The sequence below is a fragment of the Oncorhynchus clarkii genome, chromosome 2 (assembly GCF_045791955.1).
Source record: "Oncorhynchus clarkii lewisi isolate Uvic-CL-2024 chromosome 2, UVic_Ocla_1.0, whole genome shotgun sequence".
NCBI classification, from domain to species: Eukaryota; Metazoa; Chordata; class Actinopteri; order Salmoniformes; family Salmonidae; genus Oncorhynchus; species Oncorhynchus clarkii.
The window spans coordinates 63,412,624-63,428,653 of NC_092148.1; the positions used below are offsets into that span (position 1 = coordinate 63,412,624).

The 16,030-nt window shown below is 45.3% G+C and overlaps 1 pseudogene; it reads right to left on the bottom strand.

The window, feature by feature from the left end:
• Positions 1–855: 855 nt before the first annotated feature.
• LOC139377859 (hydrocephalus-inducing protein homolog) overlaps positions 856–16,030 on the bottom strand; it is a 60,500-nt pseudogene continuing 45,325 nt past the window's right edge.

The following is a 16,030-nucleotide window of genomic DNA, read 5'->3' on the forward strand; positions in this document are numbered from 1 at the left end:
AGGATAGATGCGAGAGGGAATACAATGTGGCTGCTATGAAAGTGAACCGTGTTTCACTTTCATAGCAGAAAACATTTCTTAAACAGAAGCAAATGGAACAAAACTAGGATACATATACCTAAATTTGACCAATAGAACCTACTCATTTACAGCTGTTGGACTAATGATTACACCCTAGATCAGCTTGATGCAGGCAAGAGTGTGCAAGGCGGTATTGAATATGTCACTGTTTTTCCTCATAGAACAATATGTCATGTTGGCTCATTGGCTGACCTGGCCAATCAGTGTTCTACTTGAGTGAATATTTTTAATGACCGGTATACGCCCACACCATTCTGTTGTTGGGTTATGCCCACACCTTTAAAAAAAACTTGCTTTTAACATACTTAATTCAAAAACTTTGGTAGGAAAACTATTTCACTTACACTATATTGTAATTAAATTTGAATCATACTTCATAGAAATCAGGAAATACTGTACGGGTATTTAAAGCTTTCCTACTCACCAAATTAAAAGCTCTGTCAGGAGACTTCAAACCCCTGCACAATATTTAAATATGAAAGAATTTAACAACTCATTGACTTGTGAGAGAATGACGGAACATTTTAATAGTTACCTTTCCCAAAACACAGGCCCTCATCCTGCTCACTCACTGCTTGCTCCCTGTCTCTCACACACACACACACACTTCCAACTATTCACCAAACACACTATTGAACTGCTGTTTATGCTAATTGGAAACATATATTTCATGCATTCTGAACACCCATCCTGTTCCCACAAATGAACCCAGGAGGTACAGTATCTGGTGCTGATGCCAAATGAGTGCTATTTGGAGAGGAGCAAGTGCTCTCCCTAGTGGCTCTGAGAAGAACACATGGATCTAGACTAGAGAAACGAGAAGAGATAACACCCAACATCAGAGCTGATAAGATAGACCATGTCTGCTATAAATATATTTATTCTTTAATCTCAAAATGGATAAATAACCTAAGGCTTTATAAATAGGACAAAGACAAATACATTCATATTTGTAAAATAAATACAGTAAACAAATGTAATTACTGGAGCCTGCTGTATATAGTCTAAATATGCAAATATTAAACATATTACCATTTTTCAAGTTATTTCAGTGCTAAAATTATTAGCTTGACATTTGTTTAAAACTATATAATTGAGGAGTAAACATAGTATCAACCACAATGTGCATTTGAATGATACGCAGTGTATGCCAAGAAAAATAACAATCTTGTCATTACGTTAGATGCATGCAGACCCACCTTGGAGAATGCAGGCACAATACTTGTGGAGACACTGACATCTGGACTGCGGCACTCAGCACTGAAGTACAGGCTAATGAGGTTCTCCATTCTCACAGAGGCAGAGGCTGTCTGGCGCACCGGAGTCACCATATCTATTGTGCTGATGATACCCGTCTCTGTGGCCTTGTAGTTCAGGTAGGAGAACAGGTAGACTGAAGACTCATTAGAGGAGGACAGGACACATATGACTGAATACAAATCAACTTGGAAAACAGCTGCATTTACAGCCTTCAACTATCGGTATAGTGATGATGTGATGATCTGGATTTTGGAATCTATAAGTACCTGAAGATGGTCAGTATGCATTTATAATGTACATCTACATGAGCAGATTCTCTCCACTGACGTTTGCATTGCATTGGCCCTCCTTGTAGGCGAAGAAGAAGACCATGTAGTCCCTCTTGGCCAGAGCTGGTACATCCAGATAGTCCAGGCCCTTCAGGGACACAGTGCTTGATGATCTCCACCACAGCAAGGAACCAGCACACAGAACATTTTAGTACTGGCAGCTGACAAAGTTGTGGTGATGTAGTGTAGTGTGACAGAGGTAGAAGCAGTGGCATTACAAGGTGTTAAACAGCTGATAGACATCCTGCTAAAGTAGTAGTGTGGTACTGCTGAGGGTTGGAGTGCCAGTTGTGGACAGGCCCTGTCTCAATGTACGACCACAGCTTTGAGGGCCTCAGAAGTGCCATGCAGAGTGTAGAGTATATGCCTGTCACATCTGGGAAGAAGAACACAGAGTCCTGGAAGAGGGAGAGGAGAGTAAGACAGTGTGGTCAAGCAACTGAGATGAATAACAGGATGCATCTACAGTGCGTAATGGTATAATATACTGTGTCATATAAACATATTATTTGACAAAACCAACATAAGTCATCTAAAAGGGCTTTGACGTTCATTGTCAGCAACAATAAGAATGTGTCCTCATAACCAAGGCTCTTCACACTACAGACACACTCAGTCTGTTCTAAGGCTAAGACAGTAATCCCTCTAGACATCCGCGTTGCCTCCCACAAGTTTTAATTTCCCGGCTTGCCTAGGGTCTGGTTTTTCGAGACTACTAAGACAGCACTCCAGTAAAAGTGTCTCTCACCAGGTGCTTCTTGCCATCTGGGGTCAAGACCATGGGTTTGTATGTGATCTCATAAGCCTTGTGCTGCTGGTAGGGATCAATGATGAAGGAGGAGGGCCACTCCAGTGTTCCCCCTCGATCACAGGCTTCAGTCCAGCGCTGATTTGTGAAGTAGGACAAGGTCAATGATGGGGGGCATGATTCAGGAGCCTGCCAGGGGGAATTTGATGGCTCTCTCTACGGTGTAGGGCAGGTCATCATATCTCAGGTCCTGACTCAGCTCCACAGGGGCAAAGGCCACCTCAAAGGGAACCTCTATCCCAGGGCAGATGTAGCCCTCTGCAGGGGTGAAGTCTCTGCCAAACCTCTTCATATCCCACTGGAACTAGCAAAATATCAAAATGTATCATGAGCACCAGTATGTGTGTCAGAGTACCTACCTGGCTCCAATTTCTCCAGTGTTCCGCATGATGCGTTTTATGGCCTTGCAGCGCTGAGCAACAGCTCCAAAGGGCAGGTAGTCCTGGTCCAGCTTGACCTCCATGCCATGACAGCAGCCATTCAGCACCAGCAGGGGGCGTACCGTGCCCAGATACTCAAGTTGCAGCTCTGAGGTGAAGGGAGCCATGCGCTACCTGGGAGAGAATAGCACCTCCACCAGACAGAGGCCCCCAAAAGGCTTCAGGGTCACCTCACCTGGCGGGTTCACTGACAGCACCGACGGTACAGAAGAGGAATACACGTCTCATCACACTCACTCACACAGGTAGAACTAAACTAGTATGACAACTCTCAACTGTGTTCTCTTTATAGCTACATTCTGAGCAAAACATCCATTAATGTAGCTACTGTACTAATTGCCAGGTCGAGGTAGCCATATGGCTTGCCTTTCAGAGAGAGGACACAGTGACAGTGATGTTGAGGTGGTTCTGAGAGGCGTACAGTACCCTGGAGTCAAGCAGAGTGTGTACAGTGGAGCTGAGCAGAAGGGAGAGGTCAGAGAGGAGTGGCTGTTGTTCACCAGGGGAATCACCTTCCTGATCTTCTGACCAATCTGCAGAGCCCCCAGATTCACCACCTTGTGTCTGGGGTCCTCAAAGTCAACCTGGGAGGAAGAAGTGCACAGGAAACGTATGCATAAAGACGCACAAGCACACACACGTATGCACACATACACACACACAGGCATCTCCTCACCTTCATCTCAATTCCTTGACCTAGGGTCTCGACCACCTGCTCGACACAGTCATTGATCTCAAAGACCACTTGCTCATGGTATTGCACTGCCTCCTATGGGCACTTCCGTCTGGAACCCCGCCTCCAAAAACGGGGTGTTAGAGAACTGACAATCTACACCAGGGTTCCCCAACTGGCGGCCCGCAGGTGGTTTAATTTATTTCTGAGCAACAAAAAAAATAAAAAATCTGTTCCCAAGTATTCCCACGCATAATAGAGAGGCACGACGTGATCGCATACTAAGCAAGGTTTGAAATTATTATGTTTTAGTCAAATATCATATCTGTTTGGGCTTCTTGCTGTCAATTTGCAGTCTACTACTAATTAGTAATTATGTTCCGGCCCCCGAACATCCACTCAGAAAAAAAACGGCCTGCAGCTGAATCTAGTTGATTATCCCTGATCTGAACTGAAGAGGAGAATAATGCGCTATGGCAGCTCCTTCATTGAGAGTCACTAATATATATTACCTCTGCTTTTCCCTGCCAGTGCAGTGAGGCCCTCTGTCCTATTCATTACATTTCATTTGGAAGTATAAGCGAGAGGAAATGAAAAGGGCCAACAGCGAGCCTGTCAATGGATGTAGGCTGTTTTTTTTTTTGGTTTTAAAGTTGTCGCTCAAACAAAGGCAGAGGGCGAGGCAACTTGTCAGCAGTTACCTGATGCCCCTCTCTCCATTGTTGCTTATGATCAGTGTCTGTGTAGCTGGCACCATCCCTGCATCCTAGATGAAGCCAATTACAAAGGTGTCTTTGAGGAAGGAGAAATCCAGGCCAGCTGAGTCCAGGATGGAACAACTGAACGCCCATTCTTAATCTGAGAGAGAGAGAGAGAGAGAGAGAGAGAGACAGAGAGAGAGAGAAAATCGCGAATCAGAACAAATGGTAGACATAGAGGGAGAAAGAGGGAGATTCATTTCTGCTAAGATTCTGCTCAGAGATACCTTGATGTTGAGGCCCATGTCTTTGAGCACACACTTCTGCAGGGGGAAGGAATGTCATTATAAAACTTCAGACAAAGCAAAGGAGTGAAAAGGTAGCTGTGAATTTGCATTATGAGGAGTTAAGTGTATAATTAGCCTTTCTGTCTGAGTCTTAAGCTTTGAAGCCCACATTTCTCCCCCGTTTGAAGTCCACCTGATGAGGAGAGTTGCCTGGGGACAGCTCAGCGACGCCTCCCTCGGTGCTCTCACACTGCATACAGGCGTTCATGCTATCGCCCTTTGTCTTGACATTCATAGTGAGGGGCTGGACCTTCACCTGAACTAGCAGGTTAAAGATCACCACTCCATCTTGTGTTGGGGTGAAGGACACTACCACAGGAAACCTGCAGGACACCAAGAGAGACAGGATGCTTTTGTGTCACTGACAATGCATTAACTGTAACAACAGATGGACTGCTACACCATCCAGTTACATTCCGTTTAGATGATTTGTTTATGTACCACTGATAAGCTGAGAGTTGAGTCACACACCTGTCTTCAGGTGGCACTACCCCTTCCATAGGCTCCAGCTGCAGGCTGTCCAGAAAGGCTTCTGAGTGGCAAGACATTTCTTCAATGATAAACTGGAAGGGCTGATTCTCCCTATTCACCAGATACACTGTTTGGTGAGCCTGGTCTGATAGAGCAGTGTGTCCTTTGAAGTGGATGGTCTCTCCTCTTCAAGGAGAACTTGGCATAATCACACACAGCACTGATGCATAGTTCCATAACTCTGAATGAGTTCTCTACCATAGCTCTGTGTCTGTCTCAATCCGATGGGGACAGACAGAGCACACTCAATTTACTTCACTAGTTGCTGTAATTAAAATACAATGGCCTCTCATCCCTTGCCTGACGACTCAAAAGGAATTCTTCCACCGCTGTCTGTTCGCAACATATTTCATTCTGAGACAGCCACACCCTTGAAGTAATTTGTGGTAACGTCAAAATAACGGGTGTTGTAGAAAACAGTCATCAGCAATTGGATCATCTCTAACCAATCAGAGTATTAAAGCTAATGACACATTTTCAAAATGCTGCTTTACCCTGGCTCTGACCCAAACCATGGGTTTCTGGGACCAATCAGAACAGATAGAATGTGTTTACATTCCAGAAATCATTGTGGAGGTACTCAGATCCAGACTGATTGTGGAGAAACTGACGTCCGTGGGCGTGGTGTAGCGTTTGACCAGAGCAAGGAGTCTGAGTAGTCAGCAAATATCCTACCTGCATGGGTCATGATGATAAACAATAAATACAGTCACAAAAATGTAGCCTTTTTAGTAAGCCTGTGTGACCTTATCTTCTTCTTTGCAGACTGTTGACTACCCGCCTGTTTCCCAGATTCAACCTACATGATGGTCCTGAGGCGGTCGTCCCAGTCTGACACCTGGTCCACCACCTGCTGGAACACCACCCTGCACAGCTTACACTTGATAGGCTGGGCAGTCAGTATTACGGGCGGCTCTGAGCAGAAGGCCACGGTCACCTCCTTGGCACAGTTTACATGGAGGTGGACCACCTGTGGAGAGAAGCAGACCTGGGGGCTGTCTATTCCTCACATCAGGCATATAACACACACGGCAACACAGACAGAAAGTCACACAACAACAATATGAGGTAAACAGGAATAATGCAACAGTCGATACCAAACATCAAATCAATCATCATCCAGTAATGTGCCTCGAGGCATATGGCTCTCTTTAGGTCGATGGGCCATTGTCTCATGTCAGATGGCGTCACTCTTACGCAACGCTCGTTCCTCAACCGATCAGTGCAGACGGCAATCGCTCAATCTGGCTTGAGATAAGGGTCCATGCTATCCGGGATCCTTGGGGCGTCTCTACCCCTTTGAAGTTGAAATTTAAAATGGTTAATGTAAGAATTAAGGTTAGGGTTAGGGTTAGGTTAGGGTTATGGTTAAGGTTATGGTTTGAATAAGGGTAGGGGTTAAGTTTAGGGTTAGGGGTTTGGGGAGGGACACCCCAAGGATCCCTAAGTATGATGCCCTGGTCCTGGGACACACTGAACTCACCCCCCAGCACCTCTAGCCTCCAGGCTACAGGCAGCAGCGTGTTGTTACGCAGGTACAGACTCCTTGTGTTCTTCCTGAGGTTCACAACCAGCACAGGGAGAATGTAGTAGAGTGGCGAAAGGAAAATCAACAGAAAACTACCATGACAAAAACAAATCTCCTACTTTGTTACTGAAGCATGTTAAAAACGATACAGCAGTTCGGGGTAATGTTAATTAGAGCATTAATTAATTTCAGACCTGTGCAGCAGATTCTTTTCAAAATGCAGCTGCTTGCGTTCGAGCTCGGGATGGACCCCGCGACAGAAATGCTGGCTCTGGGTTCTCTTTGATACACCACACTGTCTTCTATCTGCCAGGGCACAACCATGGATCATTGGAACACATCATTGGAGTTTCAAAACGAGAACAAAAGTAAATGGGCGTGAGAATGTTCACTGATAATATCAGTGAACAGTCATAACTTCTAGGTAAGTTTGTGTCACACAGTCAGGGTTCTGACTAATCCGACATCTCAGACTACATTCTATGATGTCATGAGTAGTTCTGATTGGCTTCTTGTCTCTCGTTGGGTTTAAGGGTCATGTTGGGAGGGTCCAGTTGGTAGGTGGCAGCCTTGGTGTCATGCTGGAAGAAGAAATTAATCTCAGCATCCAGTGGGGTGTTGTTGTGTATCACCAGCCTTTCCATGTTCTCTGGATACTTCCTCTCTTTATACCTATGGCGCAGACAGGTAACACACAGGCATACATCACACATGTTGTCCTCTATGGAGTTACAGTGAATAAACTCACAGAGTAGGTAGTGGAAGTTAATCCCCTTACGTATCTGTGGTCTTGCCACAGAGCAGTGGGCCAAACTCATAGAGGCCAGAGCGGATGATGTAGCTCTTCTGCAACGCTTCAGCAAAGGACTCTCTTCCTGTGGGCAAATACCATCCTGGGATAGACCAAACGACACACACTCAACACATCATTTACAGCGATAATAAAACATTTCAACCTATAAAAAAGTATGAGATCAGGCCTCCTGGGTGGTGCAGTGGTTAAGGGTGCTGTACTGCAGCGCCAGCTCTGCCACCAGAGACCCTGGGTTCGCACCCAGGTTCTATCGTAACCAAACAGGAGGTCTGTGGGGTGATGCACAATTGGTCTAATGTGGTTAGGGAGGGCTTGGCCAGTAGGGATATCCTTGTCTCATTGCACACCAGTGACTCTTGTGGTGGGCTGGGTGCATTGTGTGCTAACCAAGGTTGCCAGGTGCACAATGTTTCCTAGTAGCTACTAAAAACAATTGGATACTGTGAAAAAGGGGTAAATTATTATTTATTTTTTTAAATTATGAGATCTGACAAAACTCAGCTATTTATAACATATTTCAGAAGGAATAAAAAAAACACAAATGTCTTTTAGAAACAAACAATACTCACTTTGTGTTTCTGCTGATGGATAGATATGTACAGATTCCCCCACAGTACATTTTGAAACATATCTTGGTACCCAACAACTCAAAGTTCAGTGTTTTGTCAAACTTGACAGGGACTTGGGAGTGGAACCAGATCTTCAGGATCGCCTCTCCATAGGGCGGGACATTCCAGTGGAATGTGGTGAGCCTATAGAAAACAACACAAACCTTTAAGTCACATTCATGCACATCAGTGTTTATTCTTGTGTATTCTTATGTAGTTTGCACTCCTGTTGGGACTCCTGTTGGCACTGCTCAGTGTCAAATAAGCGAGTCACAGCCTTTAGAGGAGGGGAGCGGGAGTCATTGGTCCTGGACCCCTTTTTGGCTAGGGTGCGTCTCTTGTCTTTCTGACTCTCTCTGCCCGTGTCTGCCTTCTTCCCCCGTCCTTCAGTAGAGGTCAACACCTCTTCCTGTAAGACCCATTCAGTTAGACCTGGCTATAATTAATAGCTTTATTAATTCATTTATCATCCAATTTAAATGGACAAACGTAAAGGGCATTTTAGAAACAGTTGTTAACGAGGTTAACAAGTGTTCCAGGGAATGAGCATAAGTCTAGACATAATGTTAATACAGTATCATCAATCATGTTTTTCAGAGTAAGCAGGAAGTTCAAAATAAACAAGTGGATATGGTGGCAATAGTGGATTGATGTGTGAAGTTATGCTATTTTTCATGGAGGACCTTTATACCTTGACCGAGCCTTAAGCTTCCTTTGGGGCTGAGGGCACCATAAAGGGGAAGAAACTAGTGAGCTGCTGTGCACTGGGCACAGGCCTGTTCTTAGTGTAGAGTATGACAGAGGAGATAGTGGAGGAGGGGATAGGAGGGCTTTTGAGTCCAAGCCCTAAACTCTCAAACACATGGGGAACGAAGAAGAGAGGGGACATCAATTAAAGATCATCATTATTATTATTATATATTCATGGGCAAAAATACATTGAAAGGTCAATACGTATTTACGTCTTCAAGAGACTTCAAGAGACTCTTCAAGTATGTTGCTTTTCAGGGTCTCTGTTCCACTAGGATAGTCCCTCCCAATAACAGAGAGGTTTATATGGGGTGCAGTCTCCTTTGGACTAGTTTGTCCTCACCCTCTGCCTCTCTCTGTGCCCTCTCCTTGGCTTTGAAGACGTAGTAGTTGATTGAGAGGTTGACCATGTAGATGAAGCCTTGATGATCTATTGGGTGCTGCTGGGGGAGCGGCAGTACAGCGTCTCCATCCCGTCCATCACAACACCCCGGTGACAGTCACTCAGCTGCCAGGGGACAGCACATACATCACATGCATCATTTACACGCTCTTCGGATCACACGGTGGATTTATTCAGGGTCCATGGACTATAAATTATTGTTGTTGCATTGTCGAGAAGGAACCTGCAAGTAAGCATTTTGTTGGACAGTGTATACCATGTGTATCCTGTTCATACTGTATGTCTAATAAAACTTGAAACAGCCCAGACCAAGGACTGAGAGGCCCACATAGGCTCTGTGTGTCTCTGTACTGTATGTCACCTGTGGTCTCTCTGAGAGGTTGCCCACCAGCAGTTGGTCTGGTAGCAGTCAGTTCATCAGGCCCAGCTCTACGACCTGGCTCACACTCACATTGATGCTCAGCTGCTGGTGGATAGGAACACCACCCTGCACAGAAAGCAAGCACTAATAAGAGGCATTACAAACTCCTAGCTTTGATATTGTAATACACATTACTGTGATGAGCTGCGGGTACCATTGAGGGGGCGGTGACCTGTTAAATCCTCATCCGACCCACAACACTGTTCTTGTTATTGGTAGAGATGGATGGGGGTCGTTGACTTGACTGCCCTCAGCAGGGTGTTTGGCTATAGCCTCCACACTCAGAGTACCAGCACCCTGACCAGCAGGCCCCATCACCTCCACCACAGCCTGGGCTGTATAGACACAAACACACATCACACCTACAGTTAGACAACTACAAACACAGTATATAGTTCATCCAAAGTTAGTTTAATGTTAGGCTTTAATGCCATACATTACAATTTGTTTGATACAGTTATCATTGGCTATCTACAGAGTGAGATGCCCCGTGAATACCTATCCATCAAGCTGAGACTCACCGGCCTCCTCCACCCTCTTCTGAGCATGCTCAATGGCAGCCTTGGCACACAGCTTGTGGGCCTACAGGTTAGCAGAGGTCATCCCTGAGGACAATGCAACCAGCACCACAGGATCAATGCTTAGACATGCTGCACCTTAGTGTTTGTCAAGAGTCACTGTTGTGCCCGTTTTACCTGCACACAGATAAATGCTTTTCTCACTGCTACTTTTTCAAATGGTAGATGTGCTGCTGCTTTCCTGAGAAGGGAGCCCCATGCACAATGACTGCGATGTTTGGCGGTTTCGTGTAGCCTGGCCCTCAGGTGACAGGTCAATGCCCATGTGGTGGGCGATAGCTCTGGACACTGGGTTGACCTCCAGGTCCCCCACACTGGCAGTCCTGCTGTCCACTGTGGCTTTGATCAGGTCTAGGGACAGAATGCAACGTGATACCTGCTGTTTTTGCTCTCTATGACTATTATAGTGTCACAGATCCCGCCGAACTGTGTCATTGCGCACACCTGGTCCCCATTCCCACTGATTGTATTTGTATAAATGTGCCCTTCATTTCACCATGGTGCTGTCAATTATTGTTACTATGTCCGTTGGTGCATGTGAATACCTGTGCTGTGTGTTTTGGCTTTCGTGCCCTTGTGGATTGCGCTGATGATTATGGGTCTCGTCCTGTGTGGTAATCATTGTGCTCTTGTGTTATTTATTCGAGGTACACCTCGCTCTTTTGTTTGGGTTTCAACCCTGTGTGTTATGCATGTGTTTGTTTGGTCTTTGTCCCCGCGCCTTTACATGGCATGCTGTAATTTGGGTGAAATAAAAAAAACTATTAGCCTTCCTGTGCCTGTCTCCTGAATCATTCATACCAGCGTCACATATAATGTCTGTGGTATTCATTTGTACTGTTCGGAGTGTTATAGTGTTATGTATTTGGTCTTGTTCAGTACCTCCACATGACGTCTCATCTTTGGAGAGAGCTGCCTTTTTCTTTTCCTCCATGAGTCGTTCTGGAAGGGGTGGGGTGGCCAGCTCCTCCTCCGGCTCTCCCTTCTCCCCTGCTTCAGACGCCTCCTCATCTTTAGAGGAGCCAGCCTTGGAGTCTGGGGAACCAGACAACGCTTTGAGTCAGTGAGAACTTCCACTACAGATTATCCCAGGTCAAATCAAAGCTTCCACTGCAGATCAAACTAGGCCTTTTATACCGAAAGTCCCAGAACTCACCCCAATGGATTATACATGACCTCTAAATCAGTAAGCTATCAGTAAATATTAATGTACTGCTTTTCCATCCCGATAAGAGATGTTCAGACAGTCTGACAGCAGAATAAAAATACAAGTGTGATTCCACTGCAGAGCAGACCTACCGTCCTCCTCCTCACAGTTGTGGTCATTATAATAGTCGATTAGCTCAGGAGTTAGTGACTCTCCTGGGGCGCGTGGGGCATCAGCAGGAAATTCTGGTCATCATACGCAGAATCTTAAGAGAGAGGGAGAGATTATATTCCAAAGCTCTTAAACAGTATTTCTTCATACTTGAAACGTAATACAACCTAAACAGAACATAGGAGATCATTCAACACACAATTGATGTTTTCTTTGATAAGAACCATGTCTGCCAAGGTCCACCATTAGAGGCAGTCAAATGATTTCACCTTCTCTTCCTCCTGGTATTTCTTGTCAAACTCCCGGGATTAGAACTCCCGGGATTAGAACTCCCGGGATTAGAACTCCCGGGATTAGAAAGAGGCAAGGGTTCCATATGATCACGTCAGTCTCCTCTCCAGCACTGAATGGGAGGGTGGGTCCCAGCTCCAGCACAGAGGAGAATAACTCCAGCTGGTGCTCCTCTCCCTGCCCCTGGCCAGCAGCAGCATCTTCTGGGTGCTTTGGGCCACTGACACCACCAGCCTCTGGCTGTACACCCTCTATGGAAACAACACAGCCATTCACATCCAGGGAAGCAGCCAGACACTATCTGAACAGCAGCCCAGCCAACACTCTCTCTCTTCCAGTATTCCCTTAGTTGTCTCTGTCTCTCCCTGACTCTTCAACATTACTTTCACCAACCAGACACACACTGTAGAGGCTACACCAATCTTTTAGCTAGGTTCAGCTAATCTCCACAAAAAGCCATCAAGACTCTAAAGCACCAGGCAGCAGAACTGTCATTGGTGTGTGTGTATCTGATGGAGGAGGTCCATAATACGGCAGAGAGAGATAAGGCCCTCTGTGAGTCTGTCCTCTTATCTGTGTCTCCCAGGGCTCATTTCTGTCCCCAGCTGGCTGTGACCAGTTCATCCTGACTCCATCATTCATGAGAAAGATGAGCTCTGGAAATACTGAGAAAATGCCGACACGCAATGTTAACAGAACAGACTAGAGAGACAAGTTCAAACTTTTTCTGTCATTTATGAGAGAGCCGTGTTCCCTGCAGTCATGACTGCTTAAATATATTAATCTGTAATGGGCCTTTTGGACTTACTTACCCCCTCAGCTGGGCTGACTTTGACCTGGATGTTGACTGTCTCCATGATACAGCACGCCTGTTGAAGGAAGCATCTCAAACACACTTGGGGGAGGATGTTTCTCCAATCTGGCCTTCCATCTCAGGTGGAGGGGGACATGCTTGTCAATCTAAACACAGGCTATAGGCACATATTACTTGAATTAATAACAATTATTAACTGTAAAGAAAGAGATAATCAACGAGGGGCAATGCATTCTCTGGAAAATAATGAACGACGTGGATGGTGTGTTCCACAACGCAAGGCCCGAGTTGATTGTCCCTTTTATACCATGGCTATAATTTAACGCAGAATTGTGTTCATTTGCAGGTGGAAATGTGTTCAACATCCACTGAAGTAGCCAGCAAGTTTACTAGCTAGCGACACCAGTTCCCTTGGTAACCAAACAGACTTGCTAGTTTAGCTAATCAAACCATCATCCTAGCTGGCTACTATGAAAATCTAAATCAATAATGCCAATAATGTTTTCGATTCGACTTTTGCTTTCAAAAGCAGCTCAAACATAGAACATGTAAGAACTATAGCCATTGAATTCTACCGTGCAAATATATTGTGCATTATAGGGAAATAATGCATGTATGCCCTTCAAGCCAATCAGAAACGAGTATTCAACAATGCCATGGTATAATACATTTAAACAATAACAGAGAGATACAATATCTATACCATAGCCTAATTAATATATATGTGGATAATGTCATTACTGAAGAGGACTTGGTGAATATTGTATCTTGATATTGGTTTACTCTGTGATACAATGCAGTCCTATTGGTAAAGATAAAGCCCAAATATAAATGAGATGAGCTTCACCTCTCAGTAGACGTAGTGTGGACCCTGGGGTCTATAATTATTCTCTGAAGACAAACAAGACAAGAAGAAAAATGGGCCAAAGCCCTGCAGCTAATACCCTTAATATCCTGTTTTTAAATATTTCATCCATAATAAAACACAAGATAATGAACAAAAATGCACCTAATTAGCTATTTGCTTTAATGGTAAAAGCACATAATTGAGGTTAAACCCACTGACAAGTCATCTGTTTAAAGGGTGTGTTCTTTTGTACTGTACAGTTTTGCTGCCTGCTGTTTGTGAAAATATCCCTCAGCTTCAACAAACCCCTTATAAACCATGAGGCGGTATAGAATACCAGTGCTTCTGCTGGGTAGTGTACCTTCTCCTTGGGCTGTTGCTCTTCTGCGATACTCCACTCACAGGGGACAGGCTCGTGGTTGAACAGCTGGACAGTGGTCGGTCACCTGAAACAGTCCACACTGGAGGCTGTCAAACTGCAGCATATCCGTGGAGGTTGAGACGGCGGATATGGTGACTACGGCACACAGACAGATCTGGACTGTAAGGCCCCCAACTATCTGGCAATAACAACACACAGTACAACGGCACCACAACGGCACCATGGCACATTCAGCCTGTTTGACCTTTAAAAACTAGGGGTGGAAATATTTCCCACACATGTTGGAAAACAACAAAACAGCACGTACACAGAGGATACTCCAGAGTGCACAGTGGTCTAAGGCACTGCATCTCAGTGCAAGAGGCGTTACTGCAGTCCCTTGTTCGAATCCAGGCTACATCACATCCGGCCGTGGTTGGGAGTCCCATAGGGCGGCGCACAATTGGCCCACTGTCGCCTCGGTTTGGCCATCATTGTAAATATGAATTTGTTCTTAACTGACTTGCCTAGTTAAATAAAGGTTCAATCAAAAAAATGTAATAAAAAAATCCATGTACTGAAGTGGAGAACTACTGTTGGCTATTCGTGCAACAGTTTTCCTGCTGTACCTGTATAGGCATGACGGTGCTGATCTCCCTCAGATCCAGATAGGCTCAAACTTCACCTCAGAAGTCTCATTCTTACAATAGGGCAGGTTCTTCACCCCGAGGATAGGAGACAGCTCTGGATCAAAACCATCCACATATAGCATTATCTATCTACATTCATTCCAAATGCTGCCCAGGAACCCCCCTGAGCCTGTAAGCGGTCGGCGGTCAGCCCAGAAGGAAACAGACATGTGTTTGTCACTTTGACTAACTATGTGAGTAGAAACACTATCCTGGATCACATAGCCAAAATCCACTGTGTACTCCATCAACATGAGACTTAATGAGATCCTACTTTCAGTAATGAGCTGAATATATGCATAGCCATGGTGTGATTACGTACTTGCATGTGAGCCAACCTGCTAAGCTTCTTACGCCCCTTTCTAGTGGACGCAGGTGTGTCCCTATGGTCCACTTGTCTCTTCTCAATAGCCATGGCATTCTGTTTCACCAAGAGCCTCTCTACCTCCATCTGCAGCAGGGAATCATGCTGAGCACAGTGAGAGAGAAATAAATGTCACACACATCTGTCACACACATCACCCAGGTATCATGTCTGGTATACAAACTGAACAAATTGGCTTTGATGGTGCGATCTATGTACACGAATCACGGGAAAATAGATTAGTGATAGAGTTGACTATACTGACTGTAGGGATGTAGTCCTCGTCAGACAGGAGGCCCTCTCCAGTGGTTGGCCGAGTGGTGCCTTTATCTCTCCTGTCCTCCTCCAGGGCCTCCGTGGACTCCTTCACCATCTACACAAGGCAAGAATAGAGAGTAACATACTGTAACAAAACTGTTTCACAGTATGGAGATAGAACCACACAACGAACAAAGGCACATACAGAGCACTGGGTCCAGACACATCCTGGGGAAAATGCCCTCTCCTCTGAGAGTGATGCTCTCTGGCTCACACAAAGCCTCCTGCAGTCTTGTGGAAAACCTAAGGGATCCCAGGGAGATAGTACAATGACAGCTTCCGCTCAGCCTTCGCCTCGGTGTAGCACTTTGAGTAATGAGAGACAGGTAAATGGTTACAGGAAAAACACCCTAAATAGCTACAGTAAAACCACTAGATGTGTGTATGTAGTTACGCTAAATACTAAACATGGGGTGCTGGTAGAGAGGATTGGTACAGAAAGCCCTGTATATCCTCTATACTGTGGGCTGTCTCACCGTTCTAGGGATGACCAGGGGATGTCCAGGCCGAGAGTCCTCACACTCATCCTGGTCCCCCAACAGAGCACTGAACTCAAAGCCCACCTTCCCTGTGTTCCTCATGATCATTTTTACCTCGGCCAGATGGTCAAACAACTGCAGGAGAAAGAAGAGAAGAGGAGGGGGAATGGATCCCAAAATTGATGCAGAACCGGCAAGGATGAGATGATTCCGCTGATTCAATCATTTACAAATCAAAAATCAAAAAGTCCTTGTTTGAATATCAATGATAATTGCCTGG